Raw genomic sequence first — 13,795 nt, 5'->3', positions numbered from 1 at the left:
GTCTTTAGCATTTGGAGCTCCAAGCTTTAACAACCGACCATGCGATTGGGTTGCATGATCTTGCAACGTCATTAACTTAAGAACACGACCATAATACATCGTAATATTTTTTTTTTCATGCTTGCATTGCCAAAGCTTATAAAAGCATTGAAATCTAATTTTGCAATGGCGCTAAGATCACTATATGATTTAAAAATAACAAAATACTAGTGTTTCCAAAATATTGAAATATTTATCACCATCAATTCCTCTTGTTTCAGACTCTCAGTTTATTCCGCGTGCCTTTGCCAAGGCATGCATTGGACTGAGTCACTGACTGCCGGCTACATCCAGTCACATGTTGTGAGCCTTACACCCCCCCCCTCCCCTCCTCCAACTCCAAGGCACGTTGGAAATGATCATTGTTATTTATTATTAACAGGATATGATTATAATATACATATTTTCTTTGTGGTTGTCATTTGTCAGTGTAGAAAACAGTGAGGAATCTAATAAATTTGAATGTTGGGCGCTTGGCTATATATATATATATATATATATATGGTTGCCTCTCCTGCGTCCGAATAAAGATATGTTTAACACCGGTCCCAAGGGAACCACCTATAATTAATAAGAGTGCGTACTTTCTCTCGTGGCAAATACTCTCTCTCTCTCTCCGCGACAGTAAAACTTCAGAGAGAGAGAGAGAGAGAGAGAGAGAGAGAGAGAGAGAATTAATTGTATGTTGAAGAATTAGTTAATATAAAATTATGAAAAAACAAAAAATATTTTTAAAATTATAAAAATTAAGAATATTTTTTGTCCAATAAAAAATGGGTAGAGTAGGTTATCAATCCCATATATATATATATATATATAAAGACTTCCTTCTTCGTGTTTGGGGACTCCTGTGAATAAATTGGCAACTGATTTGGAAAGATTGACCTTCTGGCCCGATTCCATGTGGTCCAGGTCCCCGAACCCCTCCCCTTCCTTAGGCTATGGAACGTTATCCCCCCAAAGCCCCCCTCGGAGGGGAATAGGAGGTAATTAACTAGACGAAAGAAATATATATATGGTTGCCTCTCCTGCGTGCCAATAAAGATATGTTAAACACGCGGTCCTAAGGGAACCACCTATAATTAATAAGAGGGCTAATTTTTTTTAAAAAATTTGGTTGCTCCCTCATCAATGACTCTTTTTTTTTTGCACCCACTAAGAAGATCATTTGGAGATTTTTTTTTTTTACATCAAATCCCATCGCATCCATTTTAAATTAGAAATTAAAAAGTTGAAGTGGGACAAAACTCCCTCCTATAACAGAGACTATTCATCCCATGATTTGAAAAAATTAAAAAAAATAAAAATATGTGAAGTGTCGATTGTGAGGTTGTTTGCTTGTATCTCTTCTTCCGCGTCAAGCTATCCATCCGTGAGGCCATTTGCCCTAAACTCTTCATCCTCATCAAGCCATTTCTTCAATCTCTCTCCCTTCACGAGGCCTTCCTCCTTCTCATCCGAAGTCTTCGACCTTCCTCTAGATCTTTGCACCTAAAGCTCTTTTTTCTCCTGAAGGCATCCTCTTCTTCTACATGATACATATTTGGCAAGTAAGTTATTAGCAAACAATGCACGCCTCCAAGCAAATTATGATATTCACTGGTACACGACCGGTGGCCACATGATAAACACTTGATAAATAAATCATCCAGTGACCCAATATACACACTTAGAAAAGATCAATATATAGTTTTCAAAAATATAATGTTTAGCAATACATAGTTCATAGCTAAGTGATATAGCAAAATAAGTCATTCTGCAACCTAATACATACTTATAGAAAAATTAATACATAGTTTTCATACTATCGTTTTCGCCAATATACAATCTATAGGTAGAATGATACCGCTCGATGGCTCTCTGATACGTACTATAAACTTTTTTAATACATATCCATCAATGACCCAATATACATCTCCAAGAAATATCAAAAACTTAATTTTCTTAGATTTCCACTGACTTTTAGGGGCAAAAACACGAAAAGGGAGAGAAATTTGGATAAAGAGAAATGGATTAGAGAAGGAGATGGAAGAAGTCCACATTCATTCTTTCTGATCCTTTTGTAGCTACACCGTTGTTGTTGATCACCCTAACCCAGCAGCTGCTATTAAGCCTCCACCTCCAAAGTTTCATACACGCCGAGAACACATAGAACATATATTAGATGAGCATATTATTTCTACCAGGAGAGAAAACTACCAATGTTACCTTGTTCGGTGGAGAAGGTCGACCCGAATCAGATGTGACGTGAATTTCGCGAGCCGAGTTACAGGCGTCTTGACCTTGGATCTTCTGGAGCAGTAACGACAGCCGACCAGATCTGCACTCGACGGGGGTCGAGTTTTTGTCCATCCGGGAGGAGTTAATGGGGACATCAGCTAGGCCACCATTTTATTTGCATGTTTATTTTCTTATTTTATTTCTGGGTTTATTTGCATTTTAGGGCTTATTTGTAGTTTATTTTATTTCTGGGTTTATTTGCATTTTAGGGCTTATTTGTGGTTTATTTGTGTTATTTGTGGGCTTATTATGATTTATTTCTGTGTAAGGGGGTTTATGCAAATTGTGTATTTGGGCCCTATATATAGGGAACTATTTTCATGATGAGGTTTTTAATGAAGGTTTAACAATTTCTTCCCTACGTCTTCCCCTCCTCTCTTCCTCCTTCTCTTCACCCTATTCACTTCCTCTTCCTCCTTCTCTTCTCCATCTTTTTTTTCTGTTTTCATCTTACAGCTATAACGTACAGTAGTAATCCCAAAAGTACATCATCACCACCCGCAGTCATCCTTCCCGGATCTGGTTCGGCATCATTTAGATATGGCAACAACAACCACAGTATAGGCGAAAGAGGTTGGTGCAGTAGACTAGGTGATCAGTAGCCTTGATACCATGCTAAAATTTTGCAGAAGAAAAGAAAAACAAGAAAAAAAGAGAGAGAAAAGTAATTTTATTTCTCTGTTCCCTCATATTTAATGCATCTCGGGATTATATATATTCGTGTATAGACTCTAAATAAGAAAATAATATAGGTTGATATAAAATCATATTAATAAAGAAAAATATTACTCACTAATACAAATTGTTATGTGATTCCTAAAATTGCTAAAACAAGATAATGCTAACAAAAAAAAAGTAATACTTATTGATACAGGATCATACTAATAAAAAAATATTATAGGCTGATATAGATAGTTACGTCATTTTCAAGATTATGCTAATAGAGATATTGACCAAATGGCTGCACCCACGCTTCCCTTCCTTATCTTCCCCATGCGGCGATCCGGTAGCCCTTGTTGGGAGAGTTCTATTATAATATATATTATCCCATTGTGGTTATCTATGTAGAAAATACTGAGGACTCTAATGGATTTGTAGGCTAGACAATTGGAGATTCGAGGGACGTGGGATGACGTTCCAAGCATTTCTATTAATCACTGTTGATCTCCAATCGAGATGAGATTGTGTGGTCCTATATTTATAATTAGTAGTCTCGAGAGTCTCTTAATTAGATCATGCGGTTCTTAATAAATTCTGCAATGCTGCAGTTTTTTTGACGCTGGTCTTATTTAGGTACGTTCATCTCTCATACCAAATTAGTCATTTTCTTATGTTCAGTCCTCTCTACTGGCATGATGCTCACAAATTGATAGGTGAATGTACAAGCCTTGTTAGACCCTTATCATCCCTTGTGTATTGCATCAATATGTGATTACTACTATGAAATTGAGAGGTATAGTATAATCGAAAGAAAATATTTTATTCTTATGATGAAATAGATTTTGAATTCCCGAACAGGGAAAAAGGTCCAAAACATCTTGTGAAATAGAGTTTTTGCTCATTAGCCTGAGCTCAGATGCTTGTTAAAAGATGGATAATATAAAATTATTCAATTAACCAACTAAACATTGCCCAAAAAGTGATAAATAAATGTATTCGATTAATGGATTAAAAGGGTACTTGATCAGCAAGCTATTTTTGGAAAGGGTGAAATTAATAATGTCGACCACCCAAAACTTTTTCTCCCTTTATAGCTTTCTCATTTTACCATTACCAACTAAACAGTAAATTAATTTATTCACTGGTTGGGTTATTACGGTTCAATGGCTCGTTAGCTATTCAGCATAAATCAAAGTTTATGCAAGCGAACAAGCAGGGAAGTGGGGTCCACAATCACGGCCGGCCATGTCCTCCTTTCCCGAAGCAAAAGCCTCGGGCCCCAGCTGCCGTCCACGTGGGGTGCACCCGCCACATGAATCACGACGGTGGTCCAAAATAATTTGCCCGTCTGGATGTGCATCTCGGGGCGTCAAAGATTCTTGGTGGTTGGTATATATCTTGCCGCAGCTAGCTGAGCCAAAATACTTTGCACCTCGCTGCTGCCCATTGCTTGGTTCTGCTTCTGATGGCCACCATTCCCTCAAAAGTGCAACAAGAAAAGGAGGAGAACCCAATTCCGAGCCCTCCTCAGAAGTACAATGACCTCATTTCAGCATTGCCACTTTGCACATCCTTGCCCCACCTCTCTTTGAGACAATACCAAGGCTTTTGGTTCCCGGATAACTGGCTCCCAAGCATCATGACCATGCAGAACCACTTCAAGGCTCGCCCCACCGATCTCATCCTTGCGAGCTACCCGAAGTCCGGCACCACCTGGCTGAAAGCGCTCGCCTTCGCTGTCACGACCAGAACCCGGTACCCGTTGGCCGACCACCCTCTCCTAAGCCTCAACCCTCACGACTGTGTCCTTTGCGTTGATGAGCTCTTTGCCGACGGCCATGCTTCCAAAGCAGAAGCCCTTCCTCCCCCCAGGTTGCTTGCCACTCACACTCCTTACTCTGTGGCTACCGGACTCGGTCACCTCTGCCGAGTCTGAGTGCCAGATCATATACGTTTGCCGGGAAGCCAAGGATGTAGCCATCTCCGGATGGCACTTCGGCCAGAACATTCCATGGTTACATGTGGAGGAGCAGCATCTGCTGGCCGAAAATTTGAAGCTGTTCTGCCAGGGGCTTGGCCCTTTCGGGCCGATATGGGATCACATTCTCGAATACTGGAGGGAGAGCCAGAGGAGGCCCAACAAAGTATTGTTCTTGAAGTATGAGGAGATGATGGAGAAACCAGTGGAGAATGTGAAGAGATTGGCGGAGTTGTGGGGTGCCCCTTCTCTGAAGGGGAGGAAAGAGAAAAGGTGGTGGAGGAGATTGTACAGCTATGTAGTTTGGAGAAGCTCAAGAACCTGGAGGTCAATAAGACGGGAACTTTAGCATCGACAAATATACCGAATGCTTCGTTCTTTAGAAAAGGAGAGGTGGGGGATTGGCGGAATCATCTGGATCCGGAGATGGCTCGGAGTGTGGATGAAGTTTTGCGAGCAGAAGTTGCGGGGTTCGGGTCTGACACTCGGAACTATTAAAGACTAATGCAGAACTTAATTATGTAGTAAATTTATCTCATAGTTGCTAATGTGTCCTATGTTACTGTAGTCAGTCGGAAGTCTTTTAAGTGAGTCAAGTAGCTGTAACCAAGTGTCCTTGATTTATGCTTTTGTGGCTTTGTTTTAGAGCTATGGTGGTCATGAGTTAGTCCTATATGTGGTCCTTGAAAAGCGAAGTTTGTTATGCTTTTAGGTGTATTTAGAAGTTTTTCAGATGAATAAACTTGGCAGTTCAGTTGTTCAATCTTCTGTCCGTTTTATTTATTTGCTGAGATATGTGGTAAAGCACTCTGCTCTGCCTCTCTAACATTTGTTGTTGCAAAGTGAGCTGATGTCTTTAGCATTTGGAGCTCCTTGTTTTAACAAGGACTACGGACTTAGGAGCTGCTGCCGCCAGCTGCTGCCAGCAGCAGCAGCAAAGAAGGCGACCACACATGGCATGTGATTTGGATTACGATGTAATTTTTTTCCTTCTGCGTCTAAGCTTAATTTGTAGCATTAAGTTTTCTCTAGTCGTTTAGAGGACTACTTTCATGTACTTTAATCCTTCTTTTATCAGTTATTCTATATCCATGTATTGTATTCTGAGATTAGAATCGTAATTTTACATGTCAACATGATAAGTTTTTTTTTATAATCTTGACTATCTTAATGATAGAAAGCTTCATTATAGAATTAAGAATATAATTAAGTAAATATTTTTTTCTTTTTTTATGTAATTGGTCATTAAAATTTTATTTTCAATTAATTAGTATTAAAGGGCTACGTTGGTAATCTAGAACTTAAGAGTGTGATGACAGAAAATTACTAGAAGATAGAAATTGTGCGATTCCAGAAGTGAAATCTTACGGTATCCATTTATTAATTATGCATGGTCCCAAAAATATATTATTTCTCTCTCTGAGAACCTCACCAAACCTCTTCCCTCAATATGGTATCTTCTTCTTAAAATAAATTTCTAATGTATTACCCAAGTAAAAAATCCCCAGGAAGTTAAGTCTTTCTAATAAGCTCTCACCCTGATTTTTTTTGTTCTTGGATTTTATTCTGTTTTCATGCACATGCACAATATGTACAAAATACTAGAACTTGTATGCCCTTTTGTTTCCTCGATCGCATTTTTAATGTATGAATTTAATCTTTTTGGCCATGCGGAGCTAGACAATACATATAAAACTCCCATGACCAACATATAATATATGTGCAGTCCCATAAATTTATTTTTTCTCAAAGAAACTCACTAAATATTTGTCAAATATGTATAACTTAGCAATGCTTTAAACCATCAATGCTTAAAAATGTCATCACAGCCACAACTTAACAACGCTTTAATGCATCTTTACCTAGAGACGCCAACTAGCTAGAATCATCACTAAGCGATGCTTATAAGCATCATTAAAGACCGGCCATGTGGTAGGCCCGCATGCTATGGATCTTGCGACACTTTTAAAGAGCATCGTTAGGTAGCGATGCATAGAAGCATCATTAACTTAAGGACACAAACATGAAGTATTATAAATTTTTTTCCATGTTTGCATTGCCAACGCTCCATTGATGCTTATGAAAGCATCGAAATCTAAGTTTGCAATGCTTATAAACTTTGTTTTATGATTTAAAAAGCATCAGAAATGCTAGTTTTTCCTGTAATCTGAAACATTCATCGCCATCAAGGCTTCTTGCTTCAACCTCCGTGTGCCTAGCCTGTGCCAAGGCATGCATGTGACTGAGTGACTGCTAGCTACATGAAGGCTTCTTGTTTCAACCTCTCTCAGCTTTACTCCGCATGCCTGTGTGAGGCTTACCTACCCCCCAAGTCCCAACCCCCGCTGGCTACATCCAATCAATCACATGCTGCGAGGCTTGCCTACCATCTCTGCAACTCGGTAGTGTCTCTCCAACTCCAAGCCATGTTGGTAGAGGGATATTATATTAAAATAATTCATTGTTATTTATTATTAATAGGGTATACTTATAATATACAACATTTGCTTCGTGGTTATCGATGTAGAAAACAGTGAGGAATCTAATAAATTTTAATGTTGGGCAGTTGGTTATATATATACATATATACACATTAAAAGGGTAACAACAGGGTCGGCCTAATAGTGAGGTTGGTCTATTATTACCTAAGTGTCATTAATTTGAAACATGAACCAGCCTCTCTGCATACAGAGATAAGGCTTAGTAAATCTAACCCTCTCTAGACCTCGGTACGTAGTAGCAAGAACCTCATGTATTGGGATGCAACAAGATAATTGTGAAACTATATTTTTTTATTTTTCTGAATGTTATTTCTGAATTGAAATGCATATGAGCCAATATAAATGTGTGCTTTGATGGTACTCTAACCACCTGTATATAGCATACACTTTTAAGAATCTTGGCTGATGCATACATAAAATTGGTTGCTAGCCCTTATACAATTTTTCTTATGGATTTCTTAATACAGTATAAGAAAAAGGGAAGGGCCCACTTCATCTAAGGAAACAAGGGATCTTATAACAACAAAATAAGATAGATAAGGAGAGTATAGTTGGTCCTTCTTTGAACAAAGTTTGTAACACAAGAAAGAAATAAATAATGAAAGAAGTTACAGATTCCATCAAACACTATAAATAAGCATAAATCCTAAAAAGCTTACAAAAACTAAAATATTAAATAAAAAAATCCAAAAATTAAAATAAGGACAAAATCATTGTTCTCCATCAAACTGTAGAGCCCTAGAGTTCTATATCACGTAAAAGCATGAGTAGAAGAATTTGATTGTATCCTTTTCGCCCACGGTACCGAAATTTTTCAATAGTTGGAGCTTAGTACTCTAATATTTACATCTATAGCAATACAGTAGGCGTATAGACACCTTAGAATCTTGAGAATATTCCTCAGTGTTGAGATGGACTTCTAGAAAGTGTGATGGTTACCATATCAATTCTGTGAAATGTCCAGCTCCTCCAAATTTATATAATTTTGTGTCAATTCTAGCAGATTTAGGTTTGACCAATTTTAAGCTGACATTAGGCATACAACACAGTCATGCACACCAGGTTAGGCAACCATCATCAGCTGTCTTTTATTTGTTATTTTTTGGACTTGCAATTTCAAATTCTTATCCATGTTACTGAAGTTGACTAGAGAGCAACCATTTGCAGAGGTAGAATCAAGCCTGGGCCGTATCCTTCAGAACACAAGACATTGTTTCCCACTGGGTTCCCAAGAAACAATTGGATTAGGTTCCCAAGAAACAATTGGATTAACTGTTTCAAGAATGCGAACATAGACCTGTTCATGTATACTGGTATGTGCCAGATGCTACAGCCTCACATACACCTAGAACCAAGGTTTTCAGTACCGATACAGGTACCTGCACTGGTACCAAACTGGAATAGAGTCAGGATTTTTCAGTTCTTGGTATTGACTCAGTTTGGGGGTGTATTGAGTATTGTTTCCTTCGGTACAAGTCAGAATGCGCCTGGTATAGACCAATACAGTCCAGTACTGAAAACCATGCCAACAAATACTATTTTAACTAAGCAACCTGGACAGCATTGGCAAATGAATGATTTCATAGTGCAAAAAGCATACCTCATGAGTCGATGCACATGGTTTTTTCAGCCAAACAAAGTTTTGGGCTAACAGTAACAAAAATCTGCCTCATGAAATTTCTTGAATTTTTCACTACAAACATCAGTCCTTGCTGCAAAATCCTGAACAAAATCATTACTCGCTGAACAAAATCCTTCAGAAGATAGATGATGATGTTGTTCTTTCTGAATGAGCTTCATTGTCAATACAGTGGTTTTCCCTGTTCCAGAAGATAAGGAGACAAAATCCTTCAGAAGATAGATGATGATGTTGTTCTTTCTGAATGAGTTCAAATGGAATATCCATCTGAGACCCATCATTTGCAGTTAGCAAGTGTTTCATTATTCCAGATGATAAGGAAAAAAATTTCATCAGCAGAAGACTCTCATTGACCTTGGAATTCTCCATATAATTTTTATCATCAAATTCAACAGTAAATGCCTCGTCCATGGATTTAGAGTTGCACAATTTCTTATAGCGTATGACATTATGACCCACATTCCAGCTGACAGGAACTTCAAGTTTCCTAATGCAGACAAACAAGAAGAAAAAAATTAAAAAACTGTAATACGATTCAAAGTGAAGATCATAAAAAAAAAAATAATTACAAAACAACTTGAGCAGATTAAAGTTCGTCTGGGAGTTTCTCAATCCTACAAACCTATTGACATGGTCATACAGTTTAGAGGTTTGCATTATAGAAAAACAATTTAAACAAACGTAAAACGTGAAACAAAAACTTTTCCATAGAATAAGATCCCGGCTGTTAATAATTATACACAATCATGGTCATCCATGTTTAAAAATATATAAAATTTTTATTATAACTTCACAAAGAATAATATTAAGTGTCACTCTGCATGCCTTACGCTATGGTACCACAAAGGCACAAACTAAAACCAAAGAAAATGATCTAGATGATGGCCTAACTATTCAAAACTGTAAACAAATACATATATGTATTTGTATATATGTACGTATCTATTTACACATATATATCTAGGCATCGATTTCGAGTCATATCCAGCTTGTGAATCCTGCCTTTAAAAAAAAGCCAAATTACCCTTTGTAGGACATGGAAAGAGGACCATTGAGATACTTTCACTGGTACACACTGATATATGTGACCCATTCGATGTACAAGTCAGAGATCGTTATTTTTTACTTCATTATCTTTACTGATGATTTTTCACGATATGGGTATGTGTATCTTATGAAACACAAATCTAAAGTTTTGAAAAGTTCAAAGAGTTCAGATATGAAGTAGGAAAACAAACTGGAAAATTCCTTAAGGCTCTTCGATCAGATCGAAGAAGGGAATAAGTGCTCGTTTTATTGCACAACAAAAAAAAGAAGCAAAGCCGACTCTTGAATGCCGACGCTAGAAAAAAGCGTCAGCAAATTTGGCTCGTGTGCCAAATTTTGCCGACGCTTTTAATGAGTGTCGGCAATTTGAAAAAACCTACGACACTTAAAAGCGTCGTCGTAATCCTCAAGCGAAAGTGTTGCTGGGAAGCATGGAAACTAGACCTAGGACGACGCTTTTAAACGTCATTGTTGTCCCCGACCTAAAACGACGCTTATAAGCATTGAGTTAATACGACACGTATAAGCGTCGATCTAAGACGACGCTTATAAGCGTCGTCGAAGGCTAGGACCCCTCCAAACCCAGCGCCCGACCTCGATCGAGCCCTCATTCTGCCCTAGCTAATCCGACGCCTATTTCTCCTCTCCGGCGCTGCCCTAACTTCCGTCTTCCTCCTCTCCGGTGCTGCCATAGCCCCCCGTCTTCCTCCTCTCCAGTGCCGATCGTCTGACTCCAACCTCCTCTCCTCCTCCCTCCTCTCCAGCGCCGACCGACCGACCCCAACCCCCTCCGCCCAAGGTATTTTTCTCTGCCTCCCTCCGCTCCCTCCTTCTCATTTGTTCTCCTCCTTCTCCGCCTCGTCTTGTTCGTGTGTTCGTGTGTTTTTTCCTTTTTTTACCGATTCTGTAGCTTCGCCTCCACCCGAGGATCTCCTCCTCCTCCCTCCTCTCCGACGCCGTCCGAGCAGCCCTCAAGCCTCAATCGAGCGGCATCCCTCCTGTCCGGAGACCGGCATCGACCGACCGGCTTGAAGCAACGAGATAATGCACTATGCTCTTATATTGTTCTTTTTATCTATTTTTCAGCAATCATATGTTTAATTTTACTCGGTACTTTGACTGTAATCCTGTATTGTATGATATATTTGTTTAACTGGAGTCATTGTGTTGTTGTTATGCCTTGTATTCTTGTGCTTTCATGATAGAGTTTTTCCTTATGTCAGAAAGAGGTGAAGTGTTAAGTGATCATTACAAGCTACTCTCTGCTGATATACGTGATATCCAAAAACTAGATAGCATCATAGGTCTGGCTCACTTGGATCCCAGGTACATATTCCCACTTTTTCTTATTCTCATATCTATCAAGTCAATGTGGACCATTTATCGCCTTATTTTGATTTAAGTTAACAGTCATAATCAATGACACAATGATAAGTTTCTTTGTTCTTCCTGTCTTACCTGGACAGTGGTATCCAGCTTTTAGAATCTTTGCCAGATACATATCCAAATTAGATACGTATCTGACACTTGGATACTTATCAGCTTATAGAAGTTGGAAGACAGTTGGACTTACAATGAGTTCAATCCACTACAATTAGGTTTTGTTTTTCAACAGAGTACTAAAATAAGTTTGCAAAATATTATTTTTGGAAATTCTTAAGCTTGTTGGAATGTGTGAATGAGCAACATGTATATTGAAAACCTTAATAAATAATATCTTTAATATTTTTTTATTATTTTATTTATATATAATATATTAAACCATGTTTTATGTTTTTTAAAATTATTTAGATAAATATTTGAATATATATTATTTTGTAAATGAAGATATGGTGATACGTTAAAGGTTATTTAAGTTATATTTTGTTCTACGTATCACCATATCATCTTTTGTCCACCTTTTTATATCTGACACTTGGACAAGTCTCAGAATCTAATTCTCAAGTCTATGTCTATATAACAGTGGTTCTATCTAGATTTATTTTCTAGATTTATTTTTGAATTTTAAAAGAAAAGCACTTTAGTTCGGAAATATAGAATTGTGAGTTTGCATTACTTGGTATTCTACTATTTTTAATACATAGAGATTGCACTACTATCAGTTAAGGTGGGACATTCTGACTTTAGCCTTAAAATTAACATATGTTGCCATGTTTACAAGATATAAATCTAAATGTTAATGTTCCTGAGATTTTTATACTATAGGATGCCTAAAATCTATGTCTGAGAAAAATTAAACTGGTTCATTTTGATCATGTTGCCGTCAACCTGCCAACATTATAATTGCAGAGTGCGTTTTAATATATTTGGATCCAGATTCGACCCATGCCATTGTTGGATGGGCTGCCAAAAAATTCTCGACTGCAGTATTTTTCTTATATGAACAAGTTGATTCCCATTTCATGCCATGATCTCAGCCTACTTTTATAGCTTTTATTTTTGGAGGTATTACAATTTTCCCTGGTTTGCTACTCAGATCCATCCTGATGATGCTTTTGGAGAGCAAATGATAAAAAAATCTTGAGGTATTATAAATTATCTTATCATCATGATTGTATTTTTTTTATCTCAGTTATGTGTAAGTATTCTATTTTATGAATCTGATATTATTGTCATTGCAGCCAATTGAGCTTTTAATTGTACATGCCAACAGTACGGCAGTGGAGCTAATCAAGAAGTCAAGAAAGACTTTAAACAATTTCTTTATAATTTAAGATGTGCACTAGGTCAGCTGGAAACTTGTGCCCTTCCACAGTTGTTTATGTTGGGGCTCAAGATTTGCTCTGTGCTCCTGAGATTGAACCCTTTCTTCATTGGAAGCATTAAACTTAAAACCTCAGACAGAAATTGCTGTAGTGAAAAATATTCTTTCAAGGAATGTAGTGTAATAGAGGAAAGAAAAGGGGAAAAGAAATAATGAAAACAGAAAGAGAGTGAAGAAATTAGAAGAAAAGGAAACATGAGAAAGAAGGAGGAGAATTGAGGGATGCATGGTCTGTTCTGCAGTCAGAGCTGATATGATTACTGAATAAATAAAAGATTTTTTTTAACCTGTTTTAATGGGAAAATTCAATAGTTTGCGGTGGTGCACCTGATGCACTGAATGGAACTTTGTATGTGATTGTTGTTCCTACTGTATCAGATTATAAATTAGCTTTAACCAGACAATTCAAGCAGGATCCATGTTAATCACCTGCTTGCAACCAAATCAGAATCTGAATAAGATGTTTCATGATTTCTTCAATTTTAATATTTAATAGAATCTGTAGCCTGATTTGGTTAATTTTCAATCTAAATGGCATAGGTAACTTTGAATATCTAGTACAAGATTTAATAATACAAAAAACTATTATTGACCATCCAAATTGGAGATCCACATCATAGGTCGTGATCTCACTACTAACAATTCTTAGAAACCAAAAATCATGTCTCCAAGACCTTAAACTCATGCATTGGAGAGGGTGCACAGAAAAGGCAGCTTCAATGACATGGTATGATGTTTTGCTATGATCTAAGTATCAAACCTATTGGTTCCAGTTTTTAAGTTGTTGATAGGTTCACAAAAAAAAAAAAACTAATTTCTTGGACTTACCAAGATTCTCTGACTAAAGTGGTGTTAGGGTCTATGCAAGCTTGCCCCTTTTCCTAATC

The 13,795-nt window shown here is 37.6% G+C and overlaps 1 pseudogene; it reads left to right on the top strand.

Moving 5' to 3' along the window:
• The first annotated feature begins 4,404 nt into the window (after positions 1-4,404).
• LOC120105820 lies at positions 4,405-5,455 on the top strand (annotated as a pseudogene).
• The last annotated feature ends 8,340 nt before the right edge of the window (positions 5,456-13,795 follow it).

The sequence above is a fragment of the Phoenix dactylifera genome, unplaced genomic scaffold (genome assembly GCF_009389715.1).
Source record: "Phoenix dactylifera cultivar Barhee BC4 unplaced genomic scaffold, palm_55x_up_171113_PBpolish2nd_filt_p 000373F, whole genome shotgun sequence".
In the NCBI taxonomy this organism is placed as follows: Eukaryota; Viridiplantae; Streptophyta; class Magnoliopsida; order Arecales; family Arecaceae; genus Phoenix; species Phoenix dactylifera.
Note: the sequence above shows the minus strand (reverse complement) of the source record. Positions and strands in the feature narration are given on the sequence as shown.